Raw genomic sequence first — 15,923 nt, 5'->3', positions numbered from 1 at the left:
TTCTCTGCAATCACAAAATTCCAACCTCTAGATCTCATGGACGAGAGATCTATATATAGTTATTTTGGAGCGAGGATGAGTCAGCTTGAGATCTGACTAGTGTCCTCTCCCTCTCTCAGTTCTTGAGTCCACTTGGAGGTTCTTGCTTCCACTTGGAGATTTGGAACCTCTTACTCATCACCAGTCGAATTCACTGAGGCAAGTGTCATTTTGGAAGCTTCCTGAGCATTGACACATTGAGGAATGACCCTGCCACTTGTCCAAACTCGCTCAGCGCAGGTAGCTAGTGTTGGAGTTGAAATTCAATGCAGGTAGCCAGTGTAGCAGTTGACATTCAGCGCAGATGCTCAGTGGAGCAGTTGACATGATCTTGAATTGACTTGTTTTTGAGCGGTTTCAGGTGGAGAACTTCTGTGAATTGCTGTGGTTAGTTAGCCTTGTTCCTCTAGGGGTAGGAACAACATGTTTAGGGACTTTGGATCCTTTAGATTATGGACATTTCATGCTCAATGCTGTAAGGCACAAAAATGTCTATAACTGTTGCCCCCTAAAGTATGAGGCCGTTTATCGGGTGAAATGCTTTATCCAGGAGGGTCCGAAGTTCATCCATTTGCCGGGAGGAGACCTGTAATAAGATACAATACAATACATTATGATTCATACTGCTTTCATGATCTAGCTGAGGCGGGCATTCCCATGCTCAGCTTTATAAATTCATTTTTTGTACATAGAACAGACGATCGTCTGATGGTAGACTGATAATTTTGGCGAAATTATCATCCTTTGAGTAGGATGATCATTTGCTGCAATGATGTACATGTCAAATGTCTTTATCTTTCCTGAATATATATCGCAGCCCGGATGGATGAAACTAGATCCGGGGTCTTCAAACTCGTTCGATCTTCACTCTAAGTACAAGTCGATCCATGTGAGAATTGCACTGAAGTCGAACATGGAAAGACATCGCTTGATTACCGATCAATCATCTAAACCGTTAACAAGCGCGAGAGGAATCACGGATAATGATAATGACCCTCAAGGTACTACAGTAAAATTCACGTGGTGTGAATAAAGGAATTGGCGTCGAACACCACGCAAAATCTTCTGGTCGAAGGTCATCGATGTATACCTGTCACCGGAAGTGAGAAACTTTCCCTTGAGGCATGCAAGCTTCAAAGTACTGAAGGGGTTGTTCCTAGATCAACTTCATGGATAATGAGCTGATGTCGACAAGAAGCGATCCGTCAAAGGAGGGCCTTAATGAATCCCACATCAAAGACACGAAACAGAGCTAATGATTTTAATGGAGGTGAAGACGATCTGTGATATATGATTCAGCGTGGCGGTCATGAATGGATGAAGGATAATGTATGGCATTGGATGGGACTCAATTGACTCTTTCTGAACGACTTATCTTGAACATATGGCGACAGTGATACGATGGATAGGTAGCATTACCCCAAATATGGATGGTATGGCGAGACCATGGTGATGTGACTGGTGAATGAGACAACCCAACCCGATTGTGGTATGGAGGAAAAGTGTCATGTTCAAGAGCGACCTGCTACCATCAAAGTTTTCTCGATTTTCTCCCAATTTTTCCCGAGTCATTGCTGACCAGTACCTCTTTATTTTTGTCAAGCTTGAGGAGGATAACATATGCTTGTTCTATAACCTGCCCTTCAGGCAAGCCCATCACTATGTTTTAACGAGCCTAGCGATAGTGAAACTCGTTCTCGTCTAAAGACAAGTTTGTCGCTATTTAGTGGTTTAACGAGTCTAACGACAATGATAACTAAGTCCTTTTCATTTTTAGAGTGTCTGAAAAGGTACGTAAAGTTAACTCCAAAAGTCCTTTTTCGTCATCTAATCCCTTAAGTCCGAAAAAGTATAAAACAATACAGAAGGGATGAGTTTTCGACAGTTTTAACGAGCCAAACAAAACAAGCGCTCGATCTTTTTGTGCAATAATCCCTCAGGTCCAAAAAGATTAAAATCTAGAGGAGGGATAGCTCTTCCGGTCGCTTTAACGAGCTGGAAGGCCAAAACTCAGAAATCTTTTCATATTTTACGAGTCAGTTGAAAAGAGCTTAAAGAAGACTCATCTTCTGAGGAACGAGTGATGAACAGGGTTAGCAGCTGATTCCAGGAACAGATTGGAATTCTCCAATCACGGCAGTGTCACAAGGATGGCTAGGTGAAATCACTCTTCGCAGCTGTTCCTCAAAATGGGTAAACAATCAAATGGAGGTAAACAATCGGCCAAATGAAAAGTGGAGGTGACGGTGCAAACATGACCAAGGATTTTATGGCTGATAAGGTTATGTACACAATGGTTATGTTACCGGGATAGGTTCGTTTTCTAACGAGCTTGAATGCCCAAAAACACTGCTCAAACTTATATTTATTTTTTAACGAGCATGAACTATGTGCTAAAACTGCTCGGATCTTGCGTTTATTTTTTAACGAGCATGAAATTTATGCTAAAACTGCTCATTGATAAGTTTGCATGCCCCCAGCATAACAACGCAAATCGAGGTGCATGCCCCCCAAGCTTCATTGCATTCAAATTGGTGGTTGGAATGAAGGTTTACCTTTGAGACTTAGAAAGGGGATTTGTTTCATTTTTTAATGAGGTTGACATAGTAAAAGAACTATCCTCATGACTCCTTGTTTCATTTTTTAACGAGGTTGACACGAGATAAGAACCGTCCTTAGAGCCCACTGTATTTACAGTATTTCTATTAGGGCGATGATCCATGCTGACAAAATGTTTAGGAATCTTCGGAATCCATTAGATATAGAAGATTTCATATTGTAGGTTTCCACTGTGGTCACTTTCGCCAGATTACTTGCAGGCGATAGGGCAAAAGTACCCATTAAGGCAGGGTCTTTCAGGAGACCTACTCCAATATTTTGAATAGAATGATTGCTTCCATGGATCATTGGAATGCTTCCCGTAACTTGTGAACTGTCGGGGAGGAAAGTTTGTTGGTCGACGACTGTAATTCCTCCTTGAAAGGGAAATGCAATCTTCTTGAAGTAGGTCGACACAACTGTAGCCATGGCATATATCCAGGGCCTTCCCAGTAGGATGTTGTAATCGAGGTTTCCATCAATCACTTCAACATCAATTACTACAGTTTTTCCCCCTAGTTCAACTTGCAAGTTACTTAAAATCCCGTATGGAGTGTATGATCGTCCATCAAATGCTTTTAACGTCGTTGATGATCTCGACAAGGGTGGTGAGCCTAAATTCTTCCAGCAACTCATCGACATAATGCACGTAGATGCCCCCTCATCAATAATTGTTCAATGAACAGTTTTGTTGAGGGCTTTCACTTAAATAAGGAAAGCTAGTTGAGCTGGTAACTGAGGGTCATATCATTTATGATCAAAGGCCACAAGATAGGAATCCTTTGGGCCAACCCCACCTATTGCTGATAATAAAGCCTGCTCTTGGGAGAGGTAATTTTGTAGTACCTCAAGTGTCGACATAGCGGACGGCGATTGGGCCAGGTCCTCTACTATATTATAATTCTCTGCTACTTTGGCGTGAGGATTAAATGTCGATTTGTGTACTCCTTCCTTTGGCGACTTTATCATTGGTTCAAGAATGATGGGTGGCACAACTTCAGTCAAAGTTGTCGTCGAACTACTAGGTTGTTCAGTAGCCTTGTTATTCGACAGCTGTGGATTCCCGTAATCTTTATTCCTTGTCAAAGCATCATTTTGTTGCTTTGAGACAGACAACATAAGCACTTGGGATCGGGGAGTATTTTGATTGGAAACCAGTTTGGTTCCCAAGTTTGGAAATGGATCAGTCAGTACTGCTGAGGCTTTTGAACTCTTAAAGAGTTTCTTAACTTCAACTATATGTTGACAATCTCTCGTCCAATGATCCTCATCGCATATATGACACCTCGCAGGGGGTTTCCTTTTTCTTCCTTTATTTTTCTCCTTGCCCCCTAGTTGCTTTAGTTGTTTGCCCTTGTCGGTCGACACAGCATTTACTTCTGAGGCAAGAAGTTCCTCATTTGCATTTTGACTGGAAATCTTACGGGCCCTTTTAGATGTAGCCTTTGTCAATTTCGTGTCTGTCGTGCCAATCACGCCATCGATGGCATGAGAGTCATTGCTTGATTTAGGAGGAGGAGGAATTGAGAATTCCAGTCTAGGGGCGTCAGGTATTTTGTCATAGAGCGTGCTAGACTGAGTATAGACCAAGTCCAGATATTGCGCACGAGCGATGACTTGCTCTTCCGTTACGACTCCCCCCTTTGCCACATCTTCCGTGATTGTAGGAAGTAAGGATTTGATAAACCATTCAGCTAATAGCTGATCGGGAACGTACATTTTTACCATCCTACGACGATGTCGCCACTCTTGTATGTGATCAGATATGTGAGTGGCCGTTGTCTGTTTGAAGTTGGTTAGGAGTTTCGTTCCCGTTTCATACCTTATCGGTAATTAAAAATGGGTTAAGAAAGTCGTGGCTAAGGTACTAAAGTTGTTGAACGAAGCTCTAGGCAATTCAATATACCATTTTGCCGCTGGACCCGTTAACGTTCTCTGAAAAACGCGAAGTCTTATCGAATCATCATTTAGGGTGTTTGATGAACACCATAGATGGAATGTCATCACATGATTCGACGGGTCTTCACCCGGATTTCCATTAAATTTAGGAATATCTGACAGAAGTTTATGCGGAATCGCTGGCCACCAAGGGGCATAAGCAATTGGATCATTCGTCAGCCGGTTTAGATCTGGTAATTCTAGAGTTGCTACAAAGGGAAACTGTTGATTCAGGTTGGGCGAAGTATACCCAGGATGAGATGGAATCGCCTGAGCAGTGGGTCTTTGCATACCAACATAATGTATTTGATGCTGGCAACTTTGACAAGGTTGATGGGCATAACCATTATAATATGTTTGTTGATCACCGCTTTGGAAAAGCGATTGCCCATTACTTACAAAGACTTGTTGCTCAGGTCCTTGATATGATTGCTGGAATGGGGGTTGTTGAGTTTGAACCAGCTCTGGTTGTTGAACCATTTGCTGTTGACCAATACTGGATGATTGGCCAAGATGAGGAGTCACAGTACTTGTTTGATCCTGAGTCGCTCTAGATAAGGAGGCACTAACCTGAGGTTGTGATTGAGTTGTCGAGACAAGAGGTTGTTTTATGGCAACCTGAGAAACTTGGTGTTGACATACAAGAGGCAGCGCTTGTACTTGCGACGCAATTACCATACCAGGTATAGTGGCAACATTCGACACATGGTGGACTGGTTGCATTAAATATGCAACCCCTGGTTGCTGAGGCAATATTGGTACCCATCCGCTGGATGTAATTCCAGTTTGACCTGAATTTTATTGTAAATTCCCATATGGTTGTTCTCCGAGGGGGAACAATGAAAAGGCATACTGTCCTCCATATGGTGGCAATCCAGTACTTAAAGGGTAGATTGGCCTTTGAAGACAAATTGGATCAATTTGTTGAGTTTCAACATAAGAAATACCAGATGATAATCCGGATGAAGAAATAGGAACTAACCATGTCATCGAAACAGTCTCTGATTGGACTCCAGCTTGTTGTTGACAATTTTCTAGGACAGTTGGTATACCAACGAACATCGTTGGAGTAGCAGCAGGAGGTTCTGTTGTTGCTGTGTCGAACGACACAGTCCTAGATGTCGACGGTTGTTCAAGCATATCTAGTCTATCCAAAAGATTGCTCTAGCGATTCTACTATAACTTGCGATGAAGAGAGACTAACTTTGAAGATCAACGAGGGAAAGGTGATGATTATTTTGTTTAAAATAAATTTTAACAACGCTTAGACACAACTTTCTTTTTCAATTTTAAAGAGTCGAGAAAAAGCTAAAGATTACTCTAGTCTCCTTCGATGTTTTAACGAGCCCGAAGTGACAAATTCTCGGATGGACTTTTTCTGTTATAGAGTCTGAAAAAGGCCAAAAGAAACTGCTCTGGAGTTCTAGGCAGAGGGTGTGCCAAACTTTTCGCAAAACCGTAGAATACTTTTTAAGGTACGGGCGGTCGATCTTCGTGAATGCTGTGTTCACTGCATTGCGATCAGTAGGGCGGTCGACACAGCTTCCTAAGGATAAAGGATATATGCCTATAGGGGTCTCCCAATATATACGCGACGGAACGTGGGAGCACAATCCGTACTAGCTCTATCGTCCCTGAGGAGGAATCACCCACCTTCCACAAGATCGACAGTCACTAGGCTTAACGACGCCGGAACACGTCTCTAGCCTAGACCTCTATGTTGTGCGTTATGTTGCAAAGCATTGTTAGGTTCATTCAGTTTATTTTAAGTTGATATTTTTAGAAGTTTTCCTTTCAGGATCACCACGAGATGTATGGTACAATTCCTAAATGCAGTCTAAGATGATAAGCAAGCTTTATTATCTTTTCAACTTTGAAAATCCTAGCTACTAAGGGAAAAGAAAGACACTATCTTTTCTCAAAGAGCAATCAACACACTCTAATGTGCTCTTTCCTAAATCAATCATGCAAACTTATCAAAATGCAAATGCACAATGCAGGTGTTTCTTTTCCACTTTCTTAGTATAGATGCCTACAAAGAAAGCTTTTTGTACAACTTTGAATTCGCTTTTAAATGACAGATACAAACAAGTTTACTTTTTCGAAAACAACAAAGGTAGAAGAGATTACAATCACTTTGCGAATTTCGAAATGAATACTTGTTTCGACACTTAAAAGAGACAAACTCAAACCAATAAGCAAAAGAAAATGATAATCAACTGTAAACAGCCAATGAACTATCTTATAAGATCCCAGTCAATCAGATCTGAATCAAGGGCTACAGGACGATTATTTCACTCATGCAAAGGAAAACTGTAAATGACGTAAAAACACATAAAAACACTCACAGTATTTTTGTACAAAAGGAGGCGGAATCTAAGCAAAGAAAAGGAGTTACCAGACTGGTACCTATGCTGGTTAAAGGCTGCAAAAAACAGAGATCAAAACAGGGCAATAGACAGCAGAGAACCCCAGCTGCAGAAGGCTAAACTGGTTTAGTGCAAGTCCAACACTGTGGGTTTGACATTCAGCGCAGGTAGACTTCACGGGACCTGCGTTGAAATGCAAATTGCCTTCACAGTGTCTGCGCTGAAGGAGAAACTCTCGTTTCTATTGGGTTCTGGGTCATAAAATGCTCAAAAATCAACTGTTTCAGGCCAAATAAGAAACACAAGAAAGGTGTAATCAAAGGGATGCTTTGAGAGGGTACTAAAGACTATCACAAAGGATCATCAAGTCATTTTTGAGTCCATTGTTCAGATCATAGACAAAATCCAGTGAAGGATCAAGGTAGCAATTGTCTACTTTGCAACTGAGAATAACAGAAGCAGTTCGATTGTTGCTGTTGAGTCTATGAAACAAACAATGATAGAAACACAAATAAAATGACTAAAAAAAATATTCCCCAGCAGAGTCACCAATTTGTTGTGGGGAAAAATGCCTATGCAGGACGATCCTATCCACCTAAGGTGTGACAGTGCCTTAGCAACAAACAGATACAGCTATTCTGGTTTCTTCCTTTATGAAATATGAAAGAGGGGAGATCGATAGACTTATCGTTGTCTTCTGTTTGTCCCTCGATCTAGATCCTCTTCTCTTTGGGTGTTCATAGCTACTTGCCTCCTCGCTTGCTCAAGAGAACAACTACTTGATTTACACGAGATCACAAGAGAACAGCTACCTGTGACAAGAGAACAGCTACTTGCGACAAGAGAAGAATGCAACGCAAAGGCAGATATTCATATTCACAAATGATTCAGGATTAGAAGTAAATCAAATACACTAATGCAATCACACAAATACACCAGTATATAGGAGAAAACCAAGATAGCTTTATTGATTGATAACAAGGTTCAGGAAGAGATACAACCGAGAGGGCTCCAATCCAGCATCTCCTTCCTAGTAGAATGGAATTCCTTCTTCAGCTCCCTTCAAAGCATTAAGCACCCAATGTTTCCAGCCTCAAACCAACAGCAATTATCTACAATAACAAAATTCCAGCCTCTAGATATCATGGAGGAGAGATCTATATATAGTTATTTTGGAGAGAGGATGAGTCAGCTTGAGATCTGACTAGTTTCCTCTCCTTCTCTCAGTTCTTGAGTCCACTTGGAGGTTCTTTCTTCCACTTGGAGATTTGGAACCTCTTACTCATCACCAGTCGAATTCACTGAGGCAAGTGTCATTTTGGAAGCTTCCTGAGCATTGACACATTGAGGAATGACCCTGCCACTTGTCCAAACTCGCTAAGCGTAGGTAGCGAGTGTCGGAGTTGACATTCAACGCAGGTAGCCAGTGTAGCAGTTGACATTCAGCGCAGATGCTCAGTGGAGCAGTTGACATGATCCTGAATTGACTTGTTTTTTAGCAGTTTCACGTGGAGAACTTCTGTGAATTGTTGTGGTTAGTTAGCCTTGTTCCTCCAGGGGTAGGAACAACATGTTTAGGGACTTTGGATCCTTAAGATTATGGACATTTCATGCTCAATGTTGTAAGGCACAAAAATGTCTATAACACTCGTAGCCCTAGGATTCCTGGAATTCAAGAGGCAAGAATTGACTCTCCCACACCTTCTATTGAATTTGAATCAGAAAGAGATCCTTTCCTTCCTTGTACAGAAAGGCCAATTGTAATTGAAGAAGTAGAATCATCTGAAGAAGAGGGAGAAATTCATTCTCATTCACCCTTTGTAGAAGAACTAGAAGACTCTGAAGTCTCTAGGGAAACTACTATGACAGAATAAGGAGGTGGTAGAGGTAGAGGTAGAGGAGGAGGAGGAGGAAACAATGGAGGAGGTAGAGGTAACATTGGAGGAAATAGGGATGGGGATAACTCATTTGGGTTCCCTATCATCGATGAGGACTCCCGAGCCACTATGAAAAACATATCACCATATGTCCTCCCAAACTTCCATGGGTTAAGGAATGAGGACCTTGAAACATTTCTATTTGAGTTTGAAGTCATATGTCGAACTTATGATTATCTGGATGACTCTCAAAAACTCAAATTGTTTCCTTCAACATTGAAAGGACAAGCTTTGAAATGGTTCATGGGATTACTCACTCAATCCATTAGGTCTTGGAATGATATGAAACAAACATTTTTGGATAGGTACCTGGACTATTGTATGCCCACCAATCACAAGGATGAGGTATTCAAAATGGTACAAAAAGAAGATGAAAATTTGGAGGATTTTCTTGAAATATTTCAATACAATTTGAAAAGAGCAAAAATGAACAACTTAGATGAGGAGACCTTGAAAGCCCTTTTGTTAAAATCCATTAGAGATGAATGGATAGACATTTTGAACATGATGGGGAAGGCAGATATATCTCAACTTTCACTCAATGAAATAGCGAAACTATGTGTCCATCTCTCAAGGGGGAAATCTAAAACTCAAAAAGGGCCTAGAGATCCTCCTCTCCTCAGAGCAAACAAATCTGCAACTGGATCGGTAAGTAGGGCTGAAATTGGTAGTATTCTTGATGAATTTAAAACTGACATCTTAGGGAGTCTTAGTGAACAATTAGACACCCTTAAGATTCACAATAAACAGAAAGCAGAAGCTGAGGGTTTGGCCATCTTTTGCCCAAAATGTAGGAAGAAACATGCTCTAAGGGAATGTCCCTTGGATGCAAAATTTGTAGAAACATGTGTAATTTGCTCAGAGAACCATGAGACCAAGGATTGTCCTTCAATTCTTGGGCTCAAAGTTGTCTTTCAAGAAGATCCAAATACACTCGAATCTCTCTGTTTTGTTGCAAGGAGACCCTGACAAGGGCAACAGAATCAAGGGTTTAACAACTCTATGAATTTTCAACCCCAACCAAATTGGAATCCTTGGCAACAACCTTGGTCCCAACCTCAAAATCCTTTTCAATCATGGATACAAGGTATGCAAAATCCTTATGGGAGATTTTCTCAATTCTATCAATATCCTCCATCTTTTCAAAACCAGCAAGTTCCACAACTTCCGAATCAAAGTCCACAACTATCATTGTCATTTCCTCAACAACAACAACAACCTTCTCAACAGAATCAAAGTTCTCAACTCTTGCTTAAGTCAAACCAACTTCCTTCTCAGCCATTGCCAAACCCCAATAATAATAAAAACCCTCAAAATGCTTACATGATGGAAGGTCAACCATTCCCTACCTATATGATTGTTCCTCTCAATGAAGTACAACTCAGATCAGGTAGAATCCTAGATCAATCTTCTATAGATGTTCAACAGCCAAGCATTTCTGAGGAAGAGTCTGTTAAAGCCAATAAGGGTTCTGAAGCATCTCTTCAAAACCCAAACACTCAAAAAGAAAAAGAAAAAGAATCAACCCCCACAACTCCCATAGTTGAACAACCTACATCTTTGTCCACACCTCCTTTTCTTGAAAGATTACAAATCGACAAAGGAGTGGAAAAACAAATTTGGTTGCCTGACTATAATTTTCTAGATGAATTGAAAAATGTTTGTATCAAGATTCCCTTGTTACAAGCCATTAAGGAAATTCCTATTCTAGCAAAAACAATAAAGGAGTTGAGCCTTAAAAGACCAGGAAGGAAACCAAGAGATACGAGAAGGATCCACCTGGTAGGAAAACTTGCATACGTCATGATGGGAAAGATTACTATGTAGAAATATGTAGACCTCGATAGTCCAATTGTCAAAACACATATCAATGGGGTAGAAATACCAAATACTTTGATTGATTTAGGGGCTGCTATTAACATTATGAGTAGATAGACTTTGGAACAGCTAAAACTTCCTAATCTTCTTTTTACACCCACCTTGTTGCAACTTGCAGATCGATCCATTATCAAACCAGATGATGTATTAGAAGACATTCCAGTCTCCTTAGATTCTTGGGAATATCCAGTGGATTTTATGATTTTAACTCCCAAGAGTAATCTAGGAGGACATACTCTTATTTTAGGAAGACCTTGGCTAGCCACAGCTGATGCTTTCATAAGTTGTAGGTCTAGAGACATGTACATTTCTGATGGTAATTCGACAAAGAAGTTCAATCTGTATCCTCCAGCAAAAGAAATGACAGAAATAGGAGATAATGAGTGGGTTGATGATGAAGATACTATACAACCTGTCTTTACCATTTCTGATATTAGTGAAGATAGTCAAATTCTGAATACATTAGAAAATTTTGAACCATCTTCAAAATATGACTCTACACAATTTCAGTTGGATTCTGACATAGAGTGTCTTTCATCTAGACAAATGTCTCTTTTCTCTATGGAAGAATTTGGTAGTTCTGCCATTGAGATCTTTCGAGGAAAAACATTAAACATTAACAAAAACTTGGAAAAATCCCAACAGGAAGAGCTAACCAAAGTCTTGCAAAGACATTCTACTGCATTTGCATGGGAGTATACTGATATGAAAGGTATTGATCCTAAGACTTGCATTCATCACATCTACATTGAGGAAAACAATAGACCAATCAGACAACCTCAAAGAAGGATGAATCCAAATCTTAGGGAGATAGTGAAAGAAGAGCTCCAAAAGTTACTCAATGTAAACTTCATTTACCCTATTTCAGATAGCCGGTGGGTTTCCCCTTTGGTTATAGTACCTAAAAAGAATGGTAAATGGAGGGTTTGCATTGATTACAGATAATTGAACAAAGCAACCTTGAAGGACCACTTTCCTTTACCCTTTATTGATAAAGTATTAGATACTCTAGCAGGCAAAAAGTATTTCTCATTCTTGGATGGTTTTAGTGGTTACAATCAAATTCAGGTAGTACCTGAAGATCATGATAAAACCACATTTACCTGTCCATGGGGGACTTTTGCTTACCGAGTACTTCCTTTTGGATTATGTAATGCACCCGCAACATTTCAAAGGGCAGTATTAGGAATCTTTTCCGATGTAATTCATGATTGTGTAGAGGTCTACATGGATGATTTTACAGTTTATGGTAACTCATTTGAAGAAGCATTAGAAAATTTGGAAAAATTCCTTATTAGATGTAAAGAAACAAATCTTTCATTAAGTCATGAAAAATGTTTTATGATGTTTACTAAAGGGATTGTTCTAGGACATCATATTTCAGGAGATGGAATCAAAGTTGATAGATCAAAAGTCGAAGTCATCTCCAAGTTACCTATTCCAAATTGTCAAAGGGATGTTAGAAGTTTTCTTGGGTTTACTGGGTATTATAGAAGATTTATTGAAAACTTCACCAAGATAGCATCTCCACTCTTCAAATTACTTACCAAAGATTGTGAATTCAAGTGGGATCCCGACTGTCAATCTGCATTTGAAACTTTAAGAACTAGAATCTCTCTGAAGCACCCATTTTGAGGGGGCCAAATTGGAAGCTCCCTTTCCAAATTTCTACAGATGCTTCAGATACAGCTCTAGGAGTTGTGTTGGGTCAAAAGGATTTAGTTCCTTATGCTATTTATTAAACCAGTAAAAATTTGGCTCCCACTGAGTTAAATTATACTGTGACTGAAAAGGAATTCTTAGCCGGTGTTCATGCAATCAACAAGTTTAGACATTATATAACCAGCTATGAAACTTTTGTCCATACTGTTCATTCTGCAATTAGATATCTTATGAACAAACCTGTTACTAATGGCAGAGTTACAAGATGGCTTTTACTTTTACAAGAATTCAATATTACTGTGTTAGATAGACCAGGGAAACAAAACACAGTAGCTGATTTCTTGTCTAGAATCCAAAACACTAACGAAGATTCTCTTGTACAGGATAAGTTTCCATATGAATACTTGTTTGCAGTAACTACTAAAACCCCTTGGTATGCAGATATTGCTAATTATTTAGTTACAGGGAAGCTTCCTCCACAGTTATTTCCTAATGAGAAAAGGAAAATCATTAAGGAGAGTTCACATTATTCATGGATTTCTAATGAATTGTTCAAAACAGGGCCATATTGTATGATCAGAAGATGTGTTCGGGAAGATGAAATGCCTGACATCCTTAAGGCATGTCATGATGAACCGTGCGGTGGACACTTTGCTGACAAGAGGACGGCCTATAAAATCCTTTCTTTAGGATATTATTGGCCTTCTCTCTTCAAAGATGCAAAGCAATATGTTAGAAGGTGTGACAGCTGCCAAAGAGTTGGGAGACCAACTCCTTCAAATGAAATTCCACTACAGCCACAGGTATGCATCGAACCCTTTGAGAAATGGGCTCTAGATTTCGTTGGACCTATTAATCCACCATCTAAGCAAAAGAAGTATATATAGGTTTGCACTGATTATGTTACTAAGTGGGTAGAAGCCAAGGCATTGCCTTCTGCCACTGAAAATTCAGTTGTTCAATTTCTTTTGGAGGTTATTTTTACCCGTTTTGGTGTTCCAAGAGAAATTGTGACAGATCAGGGAAGTCAATTTACATCTAAATTGATGGAAAAGCTGATGGAGGAATACAAAATCAAGCACAGAACATCTACTCCATACCGTCCGCAAGCAAATGGTCAAGTGGAATCTACAAATAAAGTTCTTGACAACATCATCACCAAGGCTGTTCATCTCCACATAAGAGATTGGGCAGAAAGGCTTCCTGAAGCCTTATGGGCCTATAGAACTACATGGAGGAACACAACAGGACATTCTCCCTATGAACTTGTTTATGGGAAAGAAGTCCTGCTCCCCATTGAGTTCCAAGTCAAGACCTTCAAGATGGCAGTTCAATTGGGGATGAACCTATCAGAAGCCCAAAAGCACAGAATGGACCAGCTAAATGAGCTAGATGAAATAAGAGAAGATGCAATTTTAATGACTGATCTAGTTCAACACCAAAGAACTAAGTGGCATGATCGACACATCAAAGAAAGAAAGTTTCAGAAGGGAGATTGGGCACTATTGTTTAATTCCAAGTTTAAGGACTTCAAGGGAAAATTTCAAACTCATTGGCTTGGACCATATGAGATTGATGAAGTCTTTAACAATGGAGCAGTTCGAGTAAAGACCATTGATGAGCTTCAGACTCCTCTCATTGTGAATGGCCACCGATTGAAAGTCTACCAAAAGCCACTCTTAAAGGAGGTATTTGTTAAATTGTTCCAAGAAGATTCTGCAATGAGGCTGGTGGAGAAGAATTCTTCTCCTCCATCAGCCTAGTCTTTGTTTCTTTCAATTAAAATAAAAAAAGAAAAAAAAAGAAAAAAAAAAGGTCTCTTGTATAAGCCTGAAAGCCAATCTTGGATTAGTGGTCTTATGCAGAAAATATAAGGTGAAAATCAGGGGCATCTGACACTTTATATTTTCCAAATAAAAAAAATCTCTCTCTCTTTCCATCTCATTTGCCATTTCATTCCACTTCATCTCCATTCCATTTCATTTTCATTCCACTTCATTTTCATTTCATTTCATTCATCTCACTCCATTTCATCAATAAAAGTCCCTCTCAGGACTATTTCATTTAGTTAAGTCTTCTCTAACTACTTTTGTATAGATAGAAGGGTGTTGTTTCAGTTTCTGCAGCTAAGAACTGTTTCCGCAGCTCGCACCAGATTTCATAGCCAGCACACCTGTCTCCACAGCAGCAGTACTCTGTTTTCAAAAAAATCACAGTCAGAGGGCAACAAGGATGGAAGGCACCTGAAGGATCAAAAGGCAATCATGGATCAACAACCTTAATCAACAGATGGTAAACCCATAAAGGTATGATCAAAATTTTTCTCCAAACAACCATTTGAATGTCATGTTGTGCATAATTATTAATTGTGGACAGAGTCACTAAATGCAATGATTAAGCAAAGATCATCCCATTGCTCCGCCATGATCATCCTTCATCCACCTCAGATCCTCATAACAGTCTCATAATCACCCTTAGTTTAAACTCAAATCGAGACCTATCGTACTACGTCTCTTTTCCACCACGATCTCCGCAGCCAAAAACTGAAACGTGTATGAAAGCCGTCCGACTCCAAGGGATCTGGCTGTTATTTCATTCCCTTATCACTTCATTTTAACACGCATTTGAACTCATTCCCGTGCTTGTCTTCCACTCCTTTACCTTCACACCATTTCCGCTCTCGTTTTTTCTGTAAACTCCACGGCTTCGTTTCAAACCCCGCAGCTCTGTTTTAAACTCCATGTCTCTGTTTTAAACCCTGCAGCTCTGTTTCAAGCTCCACTGTTCCATTTTCATACTGTATTACCTCACATTACAGTGTGGCTATTTCACCTACAGCCGTGGTCTATCTATCTTTCCCGTGAGCATCCTCCTTGAGTATCCATATACAGTCAAAGCTTCAACCGAAGTTGAGATGGGGAAATTGCTTCGAGCTGAACCTGAAGGTCCAAAGTATCTAGAAGGATACCCACAGACAAAAGAAGCGTTAAAAAAGGCAAAATGGTTGAATTTCATTTAGAAATTCAAAGGATATTATAAGGAGGTAACAAAAACGTTTGCTCGTTCATTCAATGGAAGTACTGTGGAAATAGGAGATCTGAAATTCACAGTCACAGAAAGCTCTATAGCAACAACAACTAATTTACCTATGGTGGGAGACCGATGGTTCAAGAACAGAGGGGTTGAAGATCAAGAATGGAAAAATATGCTTAAGAATCCAGGTATGGACACTTCAGTTTTCACCAAAGGGATTCCTATACATGTTATAAAAGAAGAATGGACTGCATTGTTGTTATTAGTTCAAAAGTTTATAACATGTGAAGGCTGCTTTGGCACTATGTATATGTACCATGCTAGAATTATGATGAACTTCATGGAGGGCCATGCCATCAATTTGCCCTATTTTCTGTTAAGAAGCCTAACAAAAATGAGTTTTAGTGTCCAAAAGAATATAGGCAATATTGAACCTCACTTGTATCATCATGGGTTCATTAAAATTCTT

Source organism: Pinus tabuliformis, chromosome 9, assembly GCF_031772625.1.
Source record: "Pinus tabuliformis cultivar Carrire ecotype Pingquan chromosome 9, CPIR1, whole genome shotgun sequence".
Taxonomy (NCBI): Eukaryota; Viridiplantae; Streptophyta; class Pinopsida; order Pinales; family Pinaceae; genus Pinus; species Pinus tabuliformis.
This window is presented reverse-complemented; position numbering follows the sequence as displayed.